Source organism: Microtus oregoni, unplaced genomic scaffold, assembly GCF_018167655.1.
Source record: "Microtus oregoni isolate MIOR12 unplaced genomic scaffold, Mior012 000037F_ref0000500, whole genome shotgun sequence".
Lineage (NCBI taxonomy): Eukaryota > Metazoa > Chordata > Mammalia > Rodentia > Cricetidae > Microtus > Microtus oregoni.
This window is the reverse complement of record NW_024543096.1, coordinates 8,352,285-8,373,174: the sequence shown is the minus strand read 5'-3', so window position 1 is coordinate 8,373,174 and position 20,890 is coordinate 8,352,285. Positions and strand designations below refer to the sequence as shown.

At 42.9% G+C, this 20,890-nt stretch overlaps 1 pseudogene; it reads right to left on the bottom strand.

Moving 5' to 3' along the window:
• Positions 1-7,927: 7,927 nt before the first annotated feature.
• LOC121433256 lies at positions 7,928-9,053 on the bottom strand (annotated as a pseudogene).
• Between the last annotated feature and the right edge of the window lie 11,837 nt (positions 9,054-20,890).

Below are 20,890 nucleotides of genomic sequence, written 5' to 3'. Positions count from 1 at the left end.
AAAAGTATCTTTAGAAAGCAACCAAGAAGAATTTAAAATCTTGATCTTGCAGTATACTAGTGGTAGTATTCCAGAGTGAGATTAATAGCTTATCAGCATTTTATTGATAATGTTAGGACTATAGATGGCAGCATAATAAGAGAGAAGTTTGATCTTGCGTGTGTACACCTTAAAACACTTTCTTCCTCAGACCTTTATAACGTGCAGGTACGCACCTTAAACACTTCCAGTTTTACGCCTTAAAACACCTTCTGGGTGTGAGCTGTGCATCTTAAAACACCTTTTATTTAAACACGGTAAGAAGTGATGCTGAAATCTGCTTTGTGAGGCTGTCTTTTGCAGGCTGGCAAAACCTCTCAGCCATCAAACTGCATCAGAGATATTTGAGAAGAATAGAATTTTATTTGAGTTACTAGTGTAAAAACGGCAGAGAACTTACTCTACTGGCAACCTAGAGCCACTCGTTGGGATCCTCCATGACCATTGGTGGCAGGGGCTTTGGTGTGGCATTCGCCTTCTGTTGTCAGCGTGGGGGCTTCACAGAGGATCCTGTGGGTTAGGGATCTGTAGGAAGACAAGCCTAACTTGCACTGAGCAGCCAGGCCGTTGATTCTAGCTGATTCCATTCACCGTCTGGAGATCTTTGGGAGTTTAAAATGAACGGCAGTTCTTCCCAGTGGTTAGCGCTTTCATTTGATAAGGTGAATTGCGGATGGATGTTATTCTGTGCCCACCTGTTTTCTGTCTTCTTTGGAGGAGATAGAGTGCTGCTGCTAGGAACCAATCTGTCTCTCTGCTGTGAGAAACCTTTTAATAGTTATGTGTTTAAATGCCACATTTTTCCAGATCTCTGAGCACTTGAGGGCTGTTTATCGGGTATAGATAGGTTATGACTACTGTATAGGATCTGCCTGGAGAACTGGATCCAAGCTGAGAGGTTGTAGAAGAATAAAGTCCTCCAGCTTGACTGCACTGGTCTTTAACTTAACACGTGAGAGTTATACTTGTTAAGGACAAAGAAGAAAAAACTGTTTGCAATAGAAGCTTCACAGAAAAACCAACAATAGCAAAGAACAACTTACAGGGAAGGCTGTAGGTTAGCTCTTGTTATTCTGAGATAGATCTTCATAACCTTAAATTTTTCTCATTATACAGAAAGCAGAGTTGAATCACATATTTAGTATATTATAAGAGATCTAACCATAAATTTATAAGTATATACCAATTTGAAATATTTGAGACTTATTGCTTTTTCAGTCTGGAAGGAGATACAACGACCAGAGCTCATTAGGGCGGCTTGAAACATTTTTTCACAGTAAGTATATGTACATATACACACAGTTGAATTTAAATTACACATAAAGTTAAATGAAAAGCGAGCTAGATAGAGAGAGAAAGTTGGCTTTTTAAAAAAAATATCTGACTGACACATTGTAACAAGCAGGCAGGACATTTAAAGGGAGAGAGAGGAAAAAAAAGAAACTGGAGAGTCAGTGCTGCCAGAGAATGGGAAAGCAGTCGTTATAGGTGGGGGAGTAGATGTACTATAGAGGTGGGTCTCTGTGTGCAACAGATGCCTCAGAGGGCCCTGGCAAGGCATACCATCACTCGAACACATCGTATGTAACAGAACAAAACGTTAATTTTAAAAAGCATAGCCAATGGCTTAAAGGTAATTGGTGGCAGGCCATGTAGCTAGGGGGCAGCCAAGCCACTCTTGGAGTGCGGATGCCTATTAGGGAGTAAGCTGGCTGCCAGTACCATTTGGTTAAGGGCAGAACCTCATGAGTTCGTGGCTCCTCCCTATCTTAAGCTCAAACAAAATGTCAGCACTTGCCCCTAACAAAGATGGTGGCAAGGTCATGTGGTGCAAAGCACAGAGGAACTGTGGGAATTGTTGGCACTATAAAGACGGCGGTGGTCACATGATGCAAAACACAGAAACCGTGGGGATTTAAAACAGATAGAAATAGCAAGAAAGACATATAGGATACATAAAACATTTAAAACAGAATTACATCTGTGCAGGCACACCATTTACACATTCTTTTATATAAAAAAAGTAGACAGGAAACGTTTAAGCTCCACCAGCCATAGTGGGTTGGGAAGAGGGATTGACTCTCCAGGCTAGATGGTGTGGCAACAGCAGTTGTAGAGGCAGGATAGGAAGAGAGAGAGATTTTGAACAGGAGAGAGAGAAGGAGCATTTACAGGTTTGCTTGTAGGGTATCTCACCCTGGACAGGCCTCGCTGCCGTGGGAGGCAGCTCAGCAGAGGGAGAAGTGGACAGGCGTGAGATGCTAGTGGGGCAGACTTTAGCATGGCTGGGTAGAAACGTTTCCATCTGTCTGGTTGCTGACAGAAACGAGAAAACTCCCACACTGGCGTCTGCTATCAGGCGGCCACTTTAGGTTGTTAGGGGTACTTAGGCCATTTCCCATAGCTGAGGAAGGGGTGAGAGAGAGAGAGAGAGAGAGAGAGAGAGAGAGAGAGAGAGAGAGAGGAGAGAGAAGACCCAATAGCTAACTTGTCTGCAAATGTCTTTGAGACAGAACAAGGGTCGAGTGATTGGGCTCTTCAGTGCAAAGGATGGGGATCAGGGCCATTCTGGGCCATCCGAGGGACAACAGTCAAACAAAGGACAGCAGTCTGAGACAAGAAACAAGATCCCAGTCTTCAGCCATGGGGAATTACCAGAGAAGAATGTCAGCGAAAGCTGACTTGCAGGAGGGGCCCTTAGCATGTAGTCAGTGTTGTGCACAGCAATACACAAGTTTCTGTGGACAGAAACTTGGAAAGTGGTCCGGGGCCAGGATCCCCGTGTGCCGTAGCCCATCCGCCCATGGGTGGGAGGGAACACAGAGAGAGCCTGGCTGAGTCATGCACCAATGTTAATGGTGCCGTTGACCCTGCAAGGTCCCACGGCAAGTGGGAGACCATGAGGGTGGAAGACAGACAGATATGCCATACAGAGAGAGCTTGGTATGGAGAGTTTATTTAGTGGGTATTGGGAGGATAGAGGAGGGTAGAAGGGTTATGGGGGAAGAGAGAAAGAGAAAGAGAAAGAGAGAGAGAGGGAGGAAGAGAGAGAGAGAGAGAGAGAGAGAGAGAGAGAGAGAGAGAGGAAAGGAAGGAGGCAGGGAGCTGCCTCTTCAGAAGAGCAGGCAAAGTGAGAGAAAGGAAGAGAGAATGGAGACTAGTTTGCCTCATTGGGGAAGAGGGAAATTGGAAGCAGGCAGAACTTGTCTCTTAAAGGGACAGTATACCCAGGTGACAAGGCAGGTCAGCACAATGATAATTGTAACAGTCACCATGGGTGACACCTCCCCCTGTTGTCTTCTGTAAATACATTTTACAAGATTCCAGGACACAGCTGGTCATGGTGGTGTATACCTGTAATCCCAGTATTCTGGAGGCTGAGGAAGGAAAATCAGGAATTGGAGGCAATTCTGGGCTACAAAGTAAGACCCTGTTTCAAACAAAATTCAAACCAAAACAAATAATAATCATCATTAAATTGTTACTTATCATTGAATTATCATTGAAATAGTATCATTAAAATATTAAAGACTGTGCCTGACGCCTTTAATCCTTGCACTTGGGAGGCAGAGGCAGGCGGATCTCTGTGAGTTCGAGACCAGCCTGGTCTACAAGAGCTAGTTCCAGGACAGGCTCCAAAACCACAGAGAAACCCTGTCTCGAAAAACCAAAAAAAAAAAAAAAAAAAAAAAAAAAAAAAAAAAAAAAAAAGACTGTGCCTGGGCCTGTTTTGTGATTGGTAGGTAGATAACCTGGACACTTGGCAAGACATTGCAAGGGTATCCACATGATGTGAGAGGCCAGAGCTGAGCAAGTGCAGGTTCCTGGGCTGAGATTGCAGTTAGGACAGTCCATGGAATATTAAAACATGCCCTTTCTTTCACAATACTCTAATCAGTGTGGGGGTCCTCATTTACTTCCAGAGTAGTTAGTGGACCCCTAGTTCTTTTGTTCACATGCTTGTCAATAAAAAATTTTGAACCTGTGTTCCCTATGTACAAACTTAGTACATTATAAGCTATTTGGAGGGATTAATTATGAAAACAACATGCAAATTATTGAGCACTCAAAGCTATATTTTGAGGGGATAAATAAATGTGAGTTTAAGTGTTAATATTTGCAGTCTCCCTGGGATTTGCACTTTCCACTTGGGAGACAACAGCTATGGAGCAAGGGTCCAAGAAAGGCAGGCTTCTCACCTTTTACCCGGAATCTAAAAAGAAGGCACACAAGCCATGCTCTGGGCCTTCAGCAGGGTTTCTACCTAAGCCAGAGGAGAAAGATTGTAATGCCATTGGAACACAGCAGCCAGAGGATATTTCTAGGCTCTAAATTACTAAGCAGCTCATTTCCAGGCAATCACCAACAGTGAAAAAGATGTGTTTCTACTCCAAACCAATTTGGAGGAATAGACCTGCCTCCCCTGATGTTAGAAGTAAATGGTACCGGGTGCCTAGATATTGCTGTTCTGGCCTGTTCTGAGGTTGGTCTTTCTATCCTCTTGAGCTGCATGGGCTGTTACTACAGGGAAAGAACGCTCACAGACTCTTCACCAAGATCTTCCTAAAAATTCATCTCGACTTCCAGAGCATACTTAGAAGAACTTGATAATTAGTGCAGTATTAGCATTTTGTTATGTCAGAAAAGCATTGCAGCAAGCAAGGATAAAGAGGAGTCTTAAAGATGCCTCTGAGCACGTTGCTATTCATAGTCTGCACTTATTTTGTGTGTATTTTCATCTCTCTTTTGTTCATGCACACATTTGTTGCATAATTTCAAACTTGGTATGAATAACACTTGTCTCTGGTCAGTTTTCCCCCCACAAACATTACATATATAATATGCACATATATAATATGTAACTGAATATATATAGCTTAATAATAACTAGGGAATGCTTAATAACTGCATTGCAACCTCTCAACTATTAATATTAAATTTGGCCTTCCCCCAGTTTTAACTACTCTGTTCTTATATTTTTCTATAACATATGATATAAACACATTTTGTTCATTTGACAAATACAAATTTAGTTTCCTAAGAATAATAAGCAAAAATAGTTATAATTAGTTGTTGGAGAGGTCACTCAGTGGTTAACAGTGCCTGCTGATTTTTCATAGGACCCCAGTTTACTTCTCAACACTCATATCAGGGAGCTCACAACCACCTACAACTCAAGTTACAGGGCATCTGAAGTCCTTCTCTGGACTCTGCAGGCATCTGCACACATGTGCTGTCTAAACACACACACACACACACACACACACACACAGGCATACATGTGAAGTGTTGGAAATATTATGTTAATGTGTGTCACTTTTGTTTATGTCACATTTGTTAAACTCTGTGAAATTATGATACTTTGCCTGTCTAGAATACCTGATGGTATAATAAAGAGCTGAATGGCCAATGATGAGGCAGAAGAAAGGATAGGTGGGGGTGGCAGGCAGAGAAAATATATAGAAGGCTTAATCTGGGAGGAGAAATAGCCAGAGAAGGAGGGGAATATTAGGCAACCTTCCTCAATACCCAGCAATACCACTTTTGGGTATATATCCAAAGGATGTTCTACCATGTCACAAGGACATGTGCTCAACTATGTTCATAGCAGCATTGTTTGTCATAGCCAGAACCTGGAAACAACCTAAATGCCCCTCGACCGAAGAATGGATAAGGAAAATGTGTTAATTTATACAATGGAGTACTACACAGCAGAAAAAAATAACGACAGCTTGAAATTTGCTGGCAAATGGATGGAGCTAAAAAACATTATATTGAGTGAGGTAACCCAGACCCAGAATGACAGATATCATATGTACTCACTCATAAGTGGTTTTAAAGCATAAAGCAAAGAAAGCCAGCCTACAAATCACAATCCCAGAGAACCTAGACAACAATGAGGACCCTGAGAGAGATACACATAGATCTAATCTACATGGGAAGTAGAAAAAGACAAGTTCTCCTGAGTAAATTGGGAGCATGGGGACCTTGGGAGAGGGTTAAAGGGGAGGGAAGAGGCAGGGAGGAGAGCAGAGAAAAATATAGAGCTCAATAAGACTCAACTATATATATATAAAAGCTGGCGAGAACCAAGCCAAGCTAAGGCTGGACTATTATAACTAAGAATAAGTCTCCATGTGTTTTATTTGGGAGCTTGGTAGTGGCCCCCCAAAGAAGCAAAAAAGAGTAACAAACAAAGAGAGTAGCAAAAAGAGTAACTACAGCAGTCAAGAAAGTTAGAATGTAGCAAGTACTTCCTGTGAATTATACAATGTTGCAAAGAATGGAATTCCGGGGCCTGTTTTGTTACTTTTCTTTTTTCTGACAAGACACATGGCAGAAGCAGTTTAAAGAAAGGGGTAGATTTTGAGCTTATAGTTTGAGTGTGCAATCCATTATGGTGTGGTAGCAGGGGTGTAAGGGGGCGGGTCACACTGTCTTTGCAGCCAGGTATCAGAGAGAGATGGAGAATGGTGGTTAGCTCACTTTCTCATTTTCATTGGTTCGGAATCCCAGCCCAGGAATGGTGCTATCCACATTCAGAGAAGGTTTTCCCTCAGTTTAATCCTTTGGGAAGCATCTTTAAAGAGATGTCCACAGATTGGTCTTCTACGTAATTCTAAATCCAATAAGGTTGACAATGATTCATCATCATAGGGCCCAAAAGTTGAAAACTTGTTTTGATTTTTGCCTGCATCACTGAGTTGCTAGAGGCAACGGACATCAGCTCCATAAGTGGGGAATAATATGGCTGCCACATTCTCTGCTGCTTGGACTGCTAGGAGAGTTACTGTCTGTTAGGGTCAAGTGACTTGTAACTTTTAGTTCCAGAATTATTCTTAATGAGGTATTTTTTTAATATGATAGATATATTTTCTTATGTTTTTCCTGGGAAGTATATGAGATGTTTGCAATATATTTCTGTGTGTGCATGCATACCTGCATGAGTGCATGTGTATTGTATGGCTGGGTGTGATGTGCAACATGTGTGTGCAGGTTCATGTACCTCTAAGTCCGCTCAGGCCAAAGGAGGTCATTGAGTATCCTTCTCTGTCACTCTGTCTCATCTCTTTGTGGCTCAGTCTCTCCTGAACCTGGATCTTGCATTTTGGGGTAGGCTGGCAGTCAGCAATCCCCAGTGATCTTCCTGTTCCTGCTCACCATAGCCCTGAGATCAGGCACATACTGAAGCCATACCTAGATTGTTACACGAGTGCTAAAATGTGAACTTGGGTCCTCATGATTGACTAGCACAGCACTCTTAACCACTGAGTCATCTCTCTGGCCTTTATCTGTCTGTCTGTCTGTCTGTCTGTCTGTCTATCTGTCTGCCCTGCCTGACTGTTTTTATTGAGCTATACATTTTTTCCGTGTCCCTCCCATCCTTCCCTTTCCCCTTCTATTCTCTCTCGTGGTCCCCACTCTCCCAGTTTAATCAGGAGATCTTGTCTTTTTCTCCTTTCTATGTAGATCCACATATGTTTCTCTTAGGTAGGGTCCTCTTTGTTGCCTAGGTTCTCTGGGGTTATGAGCTGTAGGCTGGTTTTCTTTGCTTTATATCTAAATCTAAAAGTCACTTATAAGTGAGTATATTATATTATATTATATTATATTATATTATATTTGTCTTTCTGGGTCATAGTTAGCTCACTCAATATGTTTTTTTTTCCCTAGATCCAGAAGCTTCTCAGTTTCAGTGTCTGTGCTACTGGGGTTATATTTAGGAAGTTGTCTCCTCTGCCAATGCATTCAAGTGTACCTAACACTTTCTCTTCTATGAGGTTCAGTGTCGTTAGTTATATGTTGAGGTCTTTGATCCACTTGGACTTGAGTTTTGTGCATGGCAATGGATATAGATCTATTTTCTTTTTTTTTTCAAGTTAAACAATTTGTAACCAAAACTTTAATCCCAAGGACTCTCACAAACATATTACAAATGACAGCATGAAAAAAAAAATCTTGCACAGTAACTCAAAGGTTCAGCTCTACAATGTACCCTTAAACCAACTGGTAACTTAGTCTTCCATTTCCAAATAAAGAATGTTACAAACAGCTTCCTCCATAGATAGCAATCAGTGAGGAACCTCTTTGAAAGTCTTCAGAGTGCAGTTCCCACCCTTTCCCTGTTAACTTGTGTTAACAGCAGCTTTTACAGACTGCTTATCATTTCACCCACAGCTCCCGACTGTAATCCAGCTAAGAAACTAGTTTTTTCAATTTCCATCAGTGGTTTATCATTAGTACATCACACTTTAACTGGGCAGGATCTAGGTTTATTTCAGTCTATGAAAAACTAAAGTTCAAAGCAAATTCAATCTTGCTTAAGGGAACATGAACAGCTAAAACATCTTAAAAATGCACCAAGCTTATGAAGTCTCAAACAAAACTTGAATTTCCTGTACATACTCCTGTCAAATGAAGTTACTTCCTGTACACCACTTCTTTTGCAAACTGGTCTTCTACTTCCTTTCATTTGACCTAGATTGGCTACGAGACCTAGAGAAAGATCGAGACGGCTGTGGTTTCTCTCACGAGACAGAGACCTCTCTTTTCTCCTATCTCTAGAAAGTGACCTGCTCCGGCTTCGAGAGAAGCTTCTCTTTCTTGGAGATCTTCGCCGAGGTGGAGGACTCCTCCTACGGTAATCATCTCGAGGGCAACGACCCCAAGAGGGAGGGGGACCACGATTCCGACTTCTTTTCTCACCATTCGACAGCTCCACTCTTACTCGGCAGCCACATAGTGTTCTTCCATCTAGCTCTCGGACAGCGTCAGCAGCATCTCGGGGATCCTCAAATTCAACGAAAGCAAAGCCAGGAGGGTTTCGAGCAACCCACACACTTCGGAGCGGTCCATAATAGCCAATGCCCGTTCTAATTCAGTCTTGTTCCCATTGTTTCCAAGATTACCTACATACACCTTACAATCTAATGGACAGGAATCACGATGCATTTCGAGATCCTGGGTTCGAGAACCGCAGTTCAAATCCCAACACTCCGACGAGGCCCACCCGCACCCTCCTGATCTGCTTCCGCAGATGCTCTCAATGCCCTGGCGTCCACGAAATGGCCTAGATCTATTTTCATGTTGACATTTAGTTACACTAGCACCATGTGTTGAATGTGCTTTCTTTTTTACATTTTATAGTTTTAGCTTCTTTGTCAAAAATCAGGTGTTCAAAGGTGTGTGGATTAATATCTGGGTCTTCGATTTGATTCCATTGGTCCTCCTGGCTGTTTTATGCCAATACCAGGCTATCTTCTGTACTGTAGCTCTGAAGTAGAGTTTGAAGTCAGGGATTATGGTGCCTCCAGAAGTTCTTTTATTGTATGGGATTGTTTTGGCTACCCTGGGGTTTTTGCTTTTCTACATGAAGTTGAGTACCATTCTTTCAAGGTCTGTGAAGAATTTTGCTGGGCATTGCATTGAATCTGTAGATTGCTTTTGGTAAGATTGCCTTAATGAAGTATTTTTAAGGAAAGTATTTGAATAAGCCATTTCGGAATGAAGGAGAAACTTCTTGGAGAATGTGCTTCAGAGCAAGGTGACACAGCAGAGGGTGGAGAAGAGTGAGTCTAGGGAGAGTGGGGGATAACACAGCGCGAGGCTGAAACCCTGGCCTTGCAAAGGTTTGATTGACTTCTCCAGCAGAAATAGTTCAGCCTTTCATTGTTGTTGTTTGCTTGTGAAATCACACAAATTCCCTGATATTCCAGACTTCCAACAAAATATTTCCATCCACAGACACCTAGGGATGACTGGATCGTGAGACAGTAAGAAAAATAGTCTATGCCAGGGCCGTAGGAAATGAAATAGGGCCCTGGACAGGAGGGTGAAATGGCCCCTAATCAAACCAAATGTAACAGTTTAGAAGCTTAAACTAAAGGTAACAACCAGGGAAAGAAGTACTAAAGGAAGTCTCTGAGGATCCTGAAAGGACTTTCTGTTTCCACAGGGAATAAGACAAGGGCTGACTGTTCATGCAACGGCGCCCTTTGGCTTTGGGGGATACGGTCTAAGATCATCAATGTCAGTGGAGTTCTGAAACCATGACTAGTTTCAAATGAGACGTATATGTTTCCACACCCACTCATGCCTAATATAAAGTTTAACTGATGAATTAGGAATAACAATAAATTAGTGAAAAACAAGTAGCTAAAATACAACTGTAACATCACACTGTGGTGAAAATGATTTAAACCCGTGGCTTGTCTATTTCTGGAATTTTCCACTGGTGCTTACAGACCATGGTTGACCACTGGTGACTGATACCCAGGAGAGTGAGAACTTGGGTGAGGGTGACTTAGTGCATTCATAGTCCAAGAACCTTCAGGCTCCATTTGTCAAATGAGCCATGCTTACTTTCCTTACAAGGGCTTCAAGTGGCCCTGCTTGCATTTCAGATGCCCCCAGCATTAACACACTTTAAAGCCATTAATGGCCATCACTGGGCTGATAGCCACGATGCACGGAAAGGCTTTTAGGTTTCTCATCACGGTAAAGGAACATTCACAAAATAGCTTCTGGACCGTCTTACATTTAATCACCACCAAACAAATGGCCAGCGAGGATCTGTTGTTCTGCAGGGGATGTTGAGAGCCCTGAAGTCAAATGGTGGAGGAGAAGGTTGGTAAGGCCCCACATCCTTTTGACTTAAAGCACCGCTCCATATTTAGTCATAGAATCCGGGCTGCCTATAATAGTCTCATGGTTGATCTTCTACCATTTAAGGTAACTGTTAACAACTCTGAGGGAAGCTGACTGTGTCTTATTAGAGGCGTTTGTAATTCTGTCTCCCTGCGGTAGAATGACGCATCTTTGAAGGCAGGAATGCAATCCTCCTCTCTCTTCCTCCACCTTACATCCAGCACATAGCCCACATTTATGGAGCATTTATTAACCAAACAAGCGTGACCCTCCCCCACCTGTACCCCCAACTGAATACACACTATGCTCACTTTTTGTTTTGATCTCTTAGTTTCCTGATTCTTTTATTTTGCCGTCCTTGAACGTCTTCTTTGTTACTATTGCATAATTTATAGCACTACATCAGCTATTATGAATAATTCTGCTTGAACCATTAATTACTGACTGGATGTCATCTCCTCCTAAGTGGTATATTTTTTTTCTCCTGACTCTCAGAGTTCTGAGTCCAGAGAAAATGTACCCAGGGCGCACAGGAAACGCTTCTCTGCGGAGTGACTCATTATTGACAGACATTTGCTAACACACATTTTGAATCAGTCAAGCCATATCGTTGACAAAATGCCCTTTTATTATTTATTAACAAACAAAAACATTAACATTTGAGAGGCAGTCTCAGGGTAATTTGGAAGAGCAGATGGGGTAATTTGACTCCTTTAGCTTGCTGGCTGGCTGACAGGTACCACGTAGAGCTAGCACGGTCCCCTCCATCTGGCACCCACGAGGGTGGTTCGTGAGCTATTTAGCATGGCAAGACGATGGTCAAAGAGAAGCACCTGCAGAGTAGAGAACTCCGAGGCAAAACCAGCCTCTGCCCACCCACGGGCCTTAGGAAAGGGTAACTTCAAGCTACCATTAATACAAATAATGAGGCTATTTTTAGGTAATGACTACTTTTAAAAACCTTAGGCAGAAGAATAAGGTTCTGTATTTAGTACTAGCAAAAGGAATACCCATTTCTCTGTTTGTTTAGTGCCAAGTTCTCGGTAGTGCTTCTCGAGGAAACTCAGAGGGCATCGTTAATTCGATGCCACCCAAAGGCGCTCATTTTCTCAGGTCTAATTCCTCAAGGGCTTCCGTTGCCTGATTCTTGCCTGTAAATGTGACGAGATGCCCCTTAGCGTTCTGAAACTGCACTAGCCACCTCTGTTTTATTTATTTGAACCCCTGGATTACCACTGCGCAAAAAATAGAAAGAGTGCTTTATAAAAAACGGGGATGCTGCCCTTGCCCATCCTGCCAAGCAATTTGTCTCCCTGAATGTATTCGGGAAAAGTCATTAAAGACGGCCCCCCATTGGTCCGAATGGCACAAATGCGCACGTTGAAAGGGCACTTTCTGATGTGGCATTAAGAAAAATGACATTTATAAATCTGCCCTGCCAGAGTATGGAATAGATGACCCAGGCACGTGAAGGGTTCTAGGCATCCAAGGAGTTTTTCCTCCTACACGCCAAAGTTTTTCCTGAAATTAATGGGTCTACAGAGGCCTGAAAAAAGTTTTCAGGTGTGTCCGGTGTGAGATCAGAAATGAGAGGCAGGCAGCTGACCAGGCTGCCACGACTCCACCCAACCTCCTCCCCACCACCAAAAATGTAAAGAATGTACCACTTATACCAGCAAGCCTGCTCTTTAAGGGGCTTTTTTTTGGGGGGGGGGGATTCTTTCCCAAAAGTAGTTGTAAACACAGCCAAGAGTGAAGTTTGCACTTCAGGCATGTTAATGAGCTTGGTCAAAACTGGGTGCATTCCCTCTTCTTCTACAGCATCCTCAGGTGCTCACTGGACGAGCATGCGCTGTGAAGTAACCCAGGACCAGATTACTGCTTAGTATGTGAGGCCCTGTGCTACTTCCCCAGCATGGGTTGGGGGAAAGTAACCAACGGAGGGAGTATGAATTAGTCCAATAAGGGTGGGATTGTGGGGGAAGAAGTCATTTAATACTGATACTGTTATGGTAAAAATAAAACGCTGCAAGTCCCCAAGTGGCGGCAGTGGGGCAGCAGGTCCCAAGACCACAGCCATGGAGGCAGCGGGTCCCAGGCAGGGAGCCATTGGCTGGGTGAGAAACAGAGACCTATTAGGCATACTGTGCAGAGAATGGAGGGGAAAGGGAAAGGGGGAAGGGGAGAGGGAGAAGAGCAGAGGAGAGAGAGAGAGAGAGAGAGAGAGAGAAAGAGAAACACAGAGAAAAACAGAGAGAGAGAAACAGAGAGAGAGAAACAGAGAGAGAGAGAGAGAAACAGAGAGAGAGAGAGAGAAACAGAGAGAGAGAGAGAGAGAGACAGAGAGACAGAGAGAGAGAAACAGAGAGAGAGAGAGAAACAGAGAGAGGGGAAGGGGAGAAGTAGGTAGAAGGGAGAGAGGCAGAGCTACCTCTTCAGGAGAGAGATGGAAAGGAAGAAACTCAGGCTGGAAGCGCGGGGTGCGGGGGGGGGGGGGGGGGGGGGGGGGATCTGCTTGCCTCAGCAGAGGAGGGGGAGGAGGGAGTGGGCGGGGCTTGTCTCTTAAAGGGATAGGACAGATCATTACATTCCCATCTCTCTGTTTTTTTTTTTTTTTTTAATAATAAAAAGGCAGGAGGTTAGGCACAGCAGGTTAAAGGAATTAGAATTGCGGATTTTCTTTTTTTTTCCATTTTTTTTATTGAGAAAAGGAGAAAAATAAAACAAGTTTCCACCTCCTCCCAGCCTCCCATTTCCCTCCCCCTCCTCCCACCTTTCTCCCCCTCCTCCCACCCTTTTCCCCCCTCCCCCCACTTCTTTCCCCCTCCCTCTCCAGTCCAAAGAGCAGTCAAGGTTCCCTGCCCTGTGGTAAGTCCTAGGTCCTCCCCTCTCCGTCCATTCCTAGGAAGGTGAACATCCAAACTGGCTAGGCTCCCACAAAGCCAGCACATTAAGTAGGATCAATACCCCATGCCATTGTCCTTGGCTTTTCATCAGCCCTCACTGTTCGCCATGCTCAGAGAGTCCAGTTTTATCCCATGCTTTTTCAGTCACAGTCCAGCAGGCCTTGGTGAGCTCCCAATAGATCAGCTCCACTGTCTCAGTGGGTGGGTGCACCCCTCGTGGTCCCGACTTCTTTGCTCATGTTCTCCCTCCTTCTGCTCCTCATTGGGACCTTGGGAGCTCAGTCCAGTGCTCCAGTGTGGGTCTCTGTCTCTATCTCCATCCATCACCAGATGAGGGTTCTATGATGATATGCAAGATATTCGTCAGTATTGCTATAGGATAGGGTCATTTCAGGTTCCCTATCCTCAGCAGCCCAAGGAACTAACTGGGGACCTCGGCTTGGGCATCTGGGAGCCACTCTAGGTTCAAGTTTCTTGCCAACTCTAAGGTGGCTCCCTTAACTAAGAATTGTGCTCCCGTGCTCCCCTATCTATCCTTCCTTTATCCCAATCCTCCTTTTCCCCCAAGTTCCCCCCATTCTCCCCTTCTCCCTTTTCTCTCCCCATCTCCCCTTACCCCCATCCCACCCCACCCCCAAGATCTCAATTTTCTCTCCAGCAATTTTGTCTACTTCCCATAGCCAAGAGGATAACTATATGTTTTTCCTTGGGTTCACCTTCTTACTTAGCTTCTTTGGGATCACCAATTGTAGACTCCGTGACCCTTGTTTATGGCTAGAAACCAATTATGAGTGAGTACATCCCATATTCATCTTTTTGGGTCTGGGTTACCTCACTCAGGATAGTGTTTTCTATTTCCATCCATTTGCATGCAAAATTTGAGAAGTCATTGTTTTTTACCGCAGCGTAGTACTCTAATGTGTAGATATTCCACACTTTCTTCATCCATTCTTCCATTGAAGGGCATCTAGGTTGTTTCCAGGTTCTGGCTATTACAAATAATACTGCTATGAACATAGTTGAACAAATGCTCTTGTCATATGATAGGGCATCTCTTGGGTATATTCCCAGGAGTGGTATTGCTGGGTCCAGGGGTAGGTTGATCCCGAATTTCCTGAGAAACCGAAACACCGATTTCCAAAGTGGTTGCACAAGATTGCATTCCCACCAGCAATGGATGAGGGTACCCCTTCCTCCACAGCCTCTCCAGCAAAGGCTATCATTGGAGTTTTTTATTTTAGCCATTCTGACAGGTGTAAGATGATATCTCAAAGTTGTTTTGATTTGCATTTCCCTGATCGCTAAGGAAGTTGAGCATGACCTTAAGTGTCTTTTGGCCATTTGAACTTCCTCTGCTGAGAATTCTCTGTTCAGTTCAGTGCCCCATTTTTTAATTGGGTTAATTAGCATTTTAAAGTCTAGTTTCCTGAGTTCTCTATATATTTTGGAGATCAGACCTTTGTCTGTTTCGGGGTTGGTGAAGATCTTCTCCCAGTCAGTAGGTTGCCTTTTTGTCTTGGTGACAGTGTCCTTTGCTTTACAGAAGCTTCTCAGTTTTAGTAGGTCCCATTTATTCAATGTTGCCCTTAAAGTCTGTGCTGTTGGGGTTACACATAGGAAGCGATCTCCTGTGCCCATCTCCTGTAGGGTACTTCCCACTTTCTCTTCTCTCAGGTTCAATGTGTTCTGACTGATAGTGAGGTCTTTAATCCATTAGGACTTGAGTTTTGTGCATGGTGATAGATATGGATCTATTTTCATTCTTCTACAGGTTGACATCCAGTTATGCCAGCACCATTTGTTAAAAATGCTTTCTTTCTTCCATTGTATACTTTTGGCTCCTTTATCAAAAATGAGGTGTTCATAGGTTTGTGGGTTAAAATTCGGGTCTTCTATACGATTCCATTGATCGACTTCTCTGTTTTTATGCCAGTACCACACTGTTTTCATCACTGTAGCTCTGTAATAGAGTTTGAAGTCAGGGATGGCAATGCCTCCAGACAATCCTTTATTGTATAGGATTGTTTTGGCTATCCTGGGTTTTTTGTTTTTCCATATAAAGTTGATTATTGTCCTCTCAAGATCTGTGAAGAATTTCGATGGGACCTTGATGGGGATTGCATTGAATCTATAAATTGCCTTTGGTAGAATTGCCATTTTTACTATGTTGATCCTCCCAATCCAAGAGCAAGGGAGGTCCATCCATTTTCTGGTATACTCCTCAGTTTCTTTCTTCAATGCCTTAAAGTTCTTGTCAAACAGATCTTTCACTTCCTTGGTTAGAGTTACCCCAAGATATTTTATGCTGTTTGTGGCTATCGTGAAAGGTGAAGCTTCTCTGATTTCCCTCTCTGCTTCCATATCCTTTGTGTATAAGAGGGCGACAGAATTTTTGGAGTTGATCTTGTATCCTGCCACATTACTAAAGGTGTTATCAGCTGTAAAAGTTCTTTGGTGGAGTTTTGGGGGTCGCTTATGTACACTATAATATCATCTGCAAATAACGAAAGTTTCACTTCTTCCTTTCCAATTCGAATCCCCTTGATCTCCCTATGTTGTCTTATTGCTATTGCTAGAACTTCAAGCACTATATTGAAGAGGTATGGCGAGAGTGGACAGCCTTGTCGTATTCCTGAGTTTAGTGGGATGGCTTTAAGTTTCTCTCCATTTAATTTGATGTTAGCTGTCGGCTTGCTGTATATAGCTTTTATTATATTTAGGTATGACCCTTGTATCCCCAATCTCTCCAATACTTTTATCATAAAGGGATGTTGAATTTTGTCAAATGCTTTTTCAGCATCTAATGAAATGATCATATGGTTTTTTTCTTTCAGTTTATTTATATGCTGGATTACATTGATAGATTTTTGTATGTTGAACCAGCCCTGCATCCCTGGGATGAAGCCTACTTGATCATAATGGATAATTTTTCTAATGTGTTCTTGGATTCGGTTTGCCAGTATTTTGTTGAGGATTTTTGCATCGATGTTCATGAGTGAGATTGGTCTATATTTTTTTTTTCTTGGTTGAGTCTTTGTGCGGTTTTGGTATCAGGGTAACTGTAGCTTCATTAAAGGAATTTGGCAATGCCTCTTCTGTTTCTATATTGTGAAATACATTAAGGAGTATAGGTATTAGGTCTTCTTGGAAGTTCTGGTAGAATTCCGCATTGAAGCCATCTGGTCCTGGGCTTTTTTTGGTAGGGAGGTTTTTGATAACCTCTTCTAATTCTTCGCGACTAACAGGTCTATTTAGATTGTTCACCTGGTCCTGGTTTAACTTTGGTATATGGTATTTATCTAAAAAAGTGTCCATTTCTTTTACATTTTCCAGTTTTGTGGCATATAGGCTTTTGTAGTAAGATCTAATGATTCTCTGAATTTCCTCTGTGTCTGTGGTTATGTCCCCCTTTTCATTTCTGATCTTATTAATTTGCAAATTATCTCTCTGCCGTTTGATTAGTTTGGATAGCGGTTTATCAATCTTGTTGATTTTCTCCAGGAACCAGCTTTTTGTTTCATTGATTCTTTGGATTGTTTTCTGTGTTTCTATTTTGTTGATTTCAGCCCTCAGTTTGATTATTTCCAGTCTTCTACTCCTCCTAGGTGAGTCTGCTTCTTTTTTTTCTAGAGCTTTCAGGTAGGCTTTTAAGTCTCCAATGTGAGCTTTCTCTGTTTTCTTTAAGTGGGCACTTAGTGCTATGAACTTTCCTCTTAGGACTGCTTTCATAGTGTCCCATAAGTTTAAGTATGTTGTTTCTTTATTTTCATTGAATTCCAGGAAGACTTTAATTTCTTTCTTAATTTCTTCCTTAATCCAGGTATGGTTCAGTAGTTGACTGTTCAGTTTCCATGAATTTGTAGGCTTTCTGGGGGTAGCATTGTTGTTGAATTCTAACTTTAATCCATGGTGATCTGATAAGACACAGGTGGTTACTAATATTTTTTGTAACTGTGGATGTTTGCTTTGTTACCGACTATGTGGTCGATTTTTGAGAAGGTTCCATGAGCTGCAGAGAAGAAGGTATATTCTTTCTTATTTGTGTGGAATGTTCTATAGATGTCTGTTACGTCCATTTGATTCATTACCTCCATTAATTCTCTTATTTCTCTGTTAGGTTTCTGTCTGATTGACCTGTCCATTGGTGAGAGAGGAGTGTTGAAGTCTCCTACTATTAGTGTGTGCGGTTTGATGGCTGCCTTGAGTTTTAGCAATGTTTCTTTTATGTACGTGGGTGTTTTTATATTAGGGGCATAGATGTTCAGGATTGAGACTTCATCCTGATGAACTGTTCCTGTTATGAGTATAAAATGCCCCTCTCCATCTCTTCTGATTGATTTAAGTTTGAAGTCTACTTTGTTAGAGATTAGTATGGCCACACCTGCTTGTTTCTTAGGTCCATTTGCTTGATAAGCCTTTCCCCAGCCCTTTACTCTAAGTAGGTGCCTGTCTTTGTGGTTGAGGTGTGTTTCTTGTAAACAGCAGAATGTTGGATCCTGTTTTCATATCCAATCTCTTAGCCTGTGCCTATTAATAGGTGAGTTGAGTCCATTGACATTAAGTGATATTAATGACCAGTGGTTGTTAACTCCGGTCATTTTTTTAGTCGTAGAGTTTGTGTGTTTCCCTTCTTTGATTTGTGTTGGTGAAGGGTCTCTAGATGTCTGAGTTATTGTGGTCATTTTTGGATTCCTTGGTTAGTGATTTTCCTTCTATTACTTTCTGTAAGGCTGGATTTGTGGCTGCGTATTGTTTAAATTTGTTTTTATCCTGGAAAATTTTATTTTCTCCATTTATAGTGAATGAAAGCTTGGCTGGGTATAGTAATCTGGGCTTGCATCCATAGTCTCTCAGTTTCTGCAGTACATCTATCCAGGAGCTTCTGGCTTTCTTGGTTTCCATGGAGAAGTCAGGTGTAAGTCTGATAGGTTTACCTTTATAAGTAATTTGGCCTTTTTCCTTTGCAGCTCTTAATATTCTTTCCTTATTCTGTATGCTTTGTGTTTTGATAATTATATGGCGAGGGGATTTTTTTTTTGATCCAGCCTATTTGGTGTTCTGTATGCTTCTTGAACCTTCATAGGTATATCTTTCTTTAGGTTGGGAAAGTTTTCTTCCATAATTTTATTAAATATATTTTCTGGACCATTGAGCTGCACTTCTTCTCCTTCTTCTACTCCTATTATTCTTAGGTTTGGTCTTTTTATTGTGTCCCATATTTCCTGAATATTTTGTGATGAGAGTTTGTTGGACTTGCTGTTTTCTTTGATCAGTGTGTTTATTTTCTGTATGGTATCTTCAGAATCTGAGATTCTTTCTTCTAACTCTTGTATTCTGTTGGTTATGCTTGTTTCTGTAGACTCTGTTTGTTTACTTAAATTCCATGTCCAGCCGGCCCTCTGTTTGTGTTTTCTTCTTTGCCTCCATTTCAGTTTTCAAGTCTTGAACTGTTTCCATTATCTGTTTGATTGTTTTTCCTTGGTTTTCTAGGGTATCATTCACTGACTTATTCAATTCTTCAAACTTTCTGTTATATTTCTCATCCATTTCTGTAAGGGCGTTTTTTACATGCTGTTTAAGGGCATCAATAACTTTCATGAAGTCAATCTTTTCTACTTCTTCTTGATTAAGGTGTTCATGTCCTCCCGATGTGAGGTCGCTGGTTTCTGGTGGCTTTATGTTGCTTTTCAGCTTGTTGGGCGAATTCTTGCCTTGGTGTCTGCCCATCTCTTCTTCCAAATGCTCCCTTATGGATCTTCTTTTACCGGATCAGGTCTCCTTGCCTAGCCAACGTTGGGGAGCTGGCTCTCCCCAACGTTGGCTCTCCTGGCTCTGAGAGATCAGGTCTCCGTGCTGGTTGGGCAGGTCGCAAACAAAGCGCCTACCCTGCTTGGTGCAGGCAGGCGATTAGAAACAAAGGGACTCCCGCCTGCTTGGGTGCCCCAAGGATTCGGACCCAGTGCCCAGACAGGCTGGGCTGGGTGATGTTATGTGCCTAATGAGGGTGGTGGGGCCGAAGTGGGGAGGGTTCTGGATGGAAGCTGGGTGGGCTAGGAAGAAAGAGGCGGTATGCAGGGAGTGGAGGCCCTGCAGAGAGCCCAAGAAGGATAGGGGGCCAAGGAACCTCTGAGCTCCCCTTCCCAGGCTGGCGCTGCGGGGCCAGAAACTCACCCCAAGGCTGTCTCTCCTGGCGCCAAGAGATCAGGCCTCCGTGCTGGTGGGCAGGTTGCAAACAAAGCGCCTACCCTGCTTGGTGCAGGCAGGCCATAGAAACAAAGGGACTCCTGCCTGCTTGGGTGCCCCGAGGAATCGGACCCAGTGCCCAGACAGGCTGGGCTGGGTGATGTTATATGCCTAAAGAGGGCGGTGGGGCCGAAGTGGGGAGGGTTCTGGATGGAAGCTGGGTGGGCCCAACGCTGTCTCTCCTGGCGCTGAGAGATCAGGCCTCCATGCTGGTGGGCAGGTTGAAAACAAAGCGCCTACCCTGCTTGGTGCAGGCAGGCCATAGAAACAAAGGGACTCCCACCCGCTTGGGTGCCCCGAGGATTCGGAGAATTGGGGATTTTCAAGACTGCTTCCTGCTTATTTGTGGGCATCATCTTGGGGAGAACCTGAGAAAGCTGGGTGCTGGTCACATCCTGGGCTAGCTGGTCTCTTTGTTCCTGTCTGGTGTTTGTGGTATGGAAATGTCTGGTATCTCTTTACACCTGTTTAAGGTATTGGCAGAACAGAGGACAAAGTTAAGTTTAGGAAAAAAAAATAGGACCAGGGAATTGAGAAGGATTTATATAACCTGTTTAAGGTGGATCCTCCAAATTGGCTCTGTGGAAACTCACCAGAATTCTTTGGGTTTGTGAAAACATAAGTTTTAGGCATATGCATTGTATAAACAGTAGCATATTTATGTCAGAATGACTGTGACAGATTTTTTTGCACAATGAAAAGTATTTTTAAGACTATGGAAGGCAGCATGAGAGAGAAATTTGATTAACATGTGTGTTTGCTCTCACACCTTTATAACTTGCAGGTACACACGCTCCTTAATAACTCGTATATGTGTTTTACTGAAATTTGTTTGGTGAGGTTGTCCTTTTAAACTGGCAAAACTCAGCTGTCAAACTGCATCAGAGGTCTTTGAGAAGGATAAAAGTTTACTTGAGTTAATGATTAAAAAACAACAGAGAACTTACTTGGTTGGCACCTAGAGCTACCTATCATGGTCCTCCATGGTCACTGAGAGTCCTATTTGCTTTTTATTGTTTAATGCAGGGCCTCCCAGAAGATCCTGTGAACTAAGA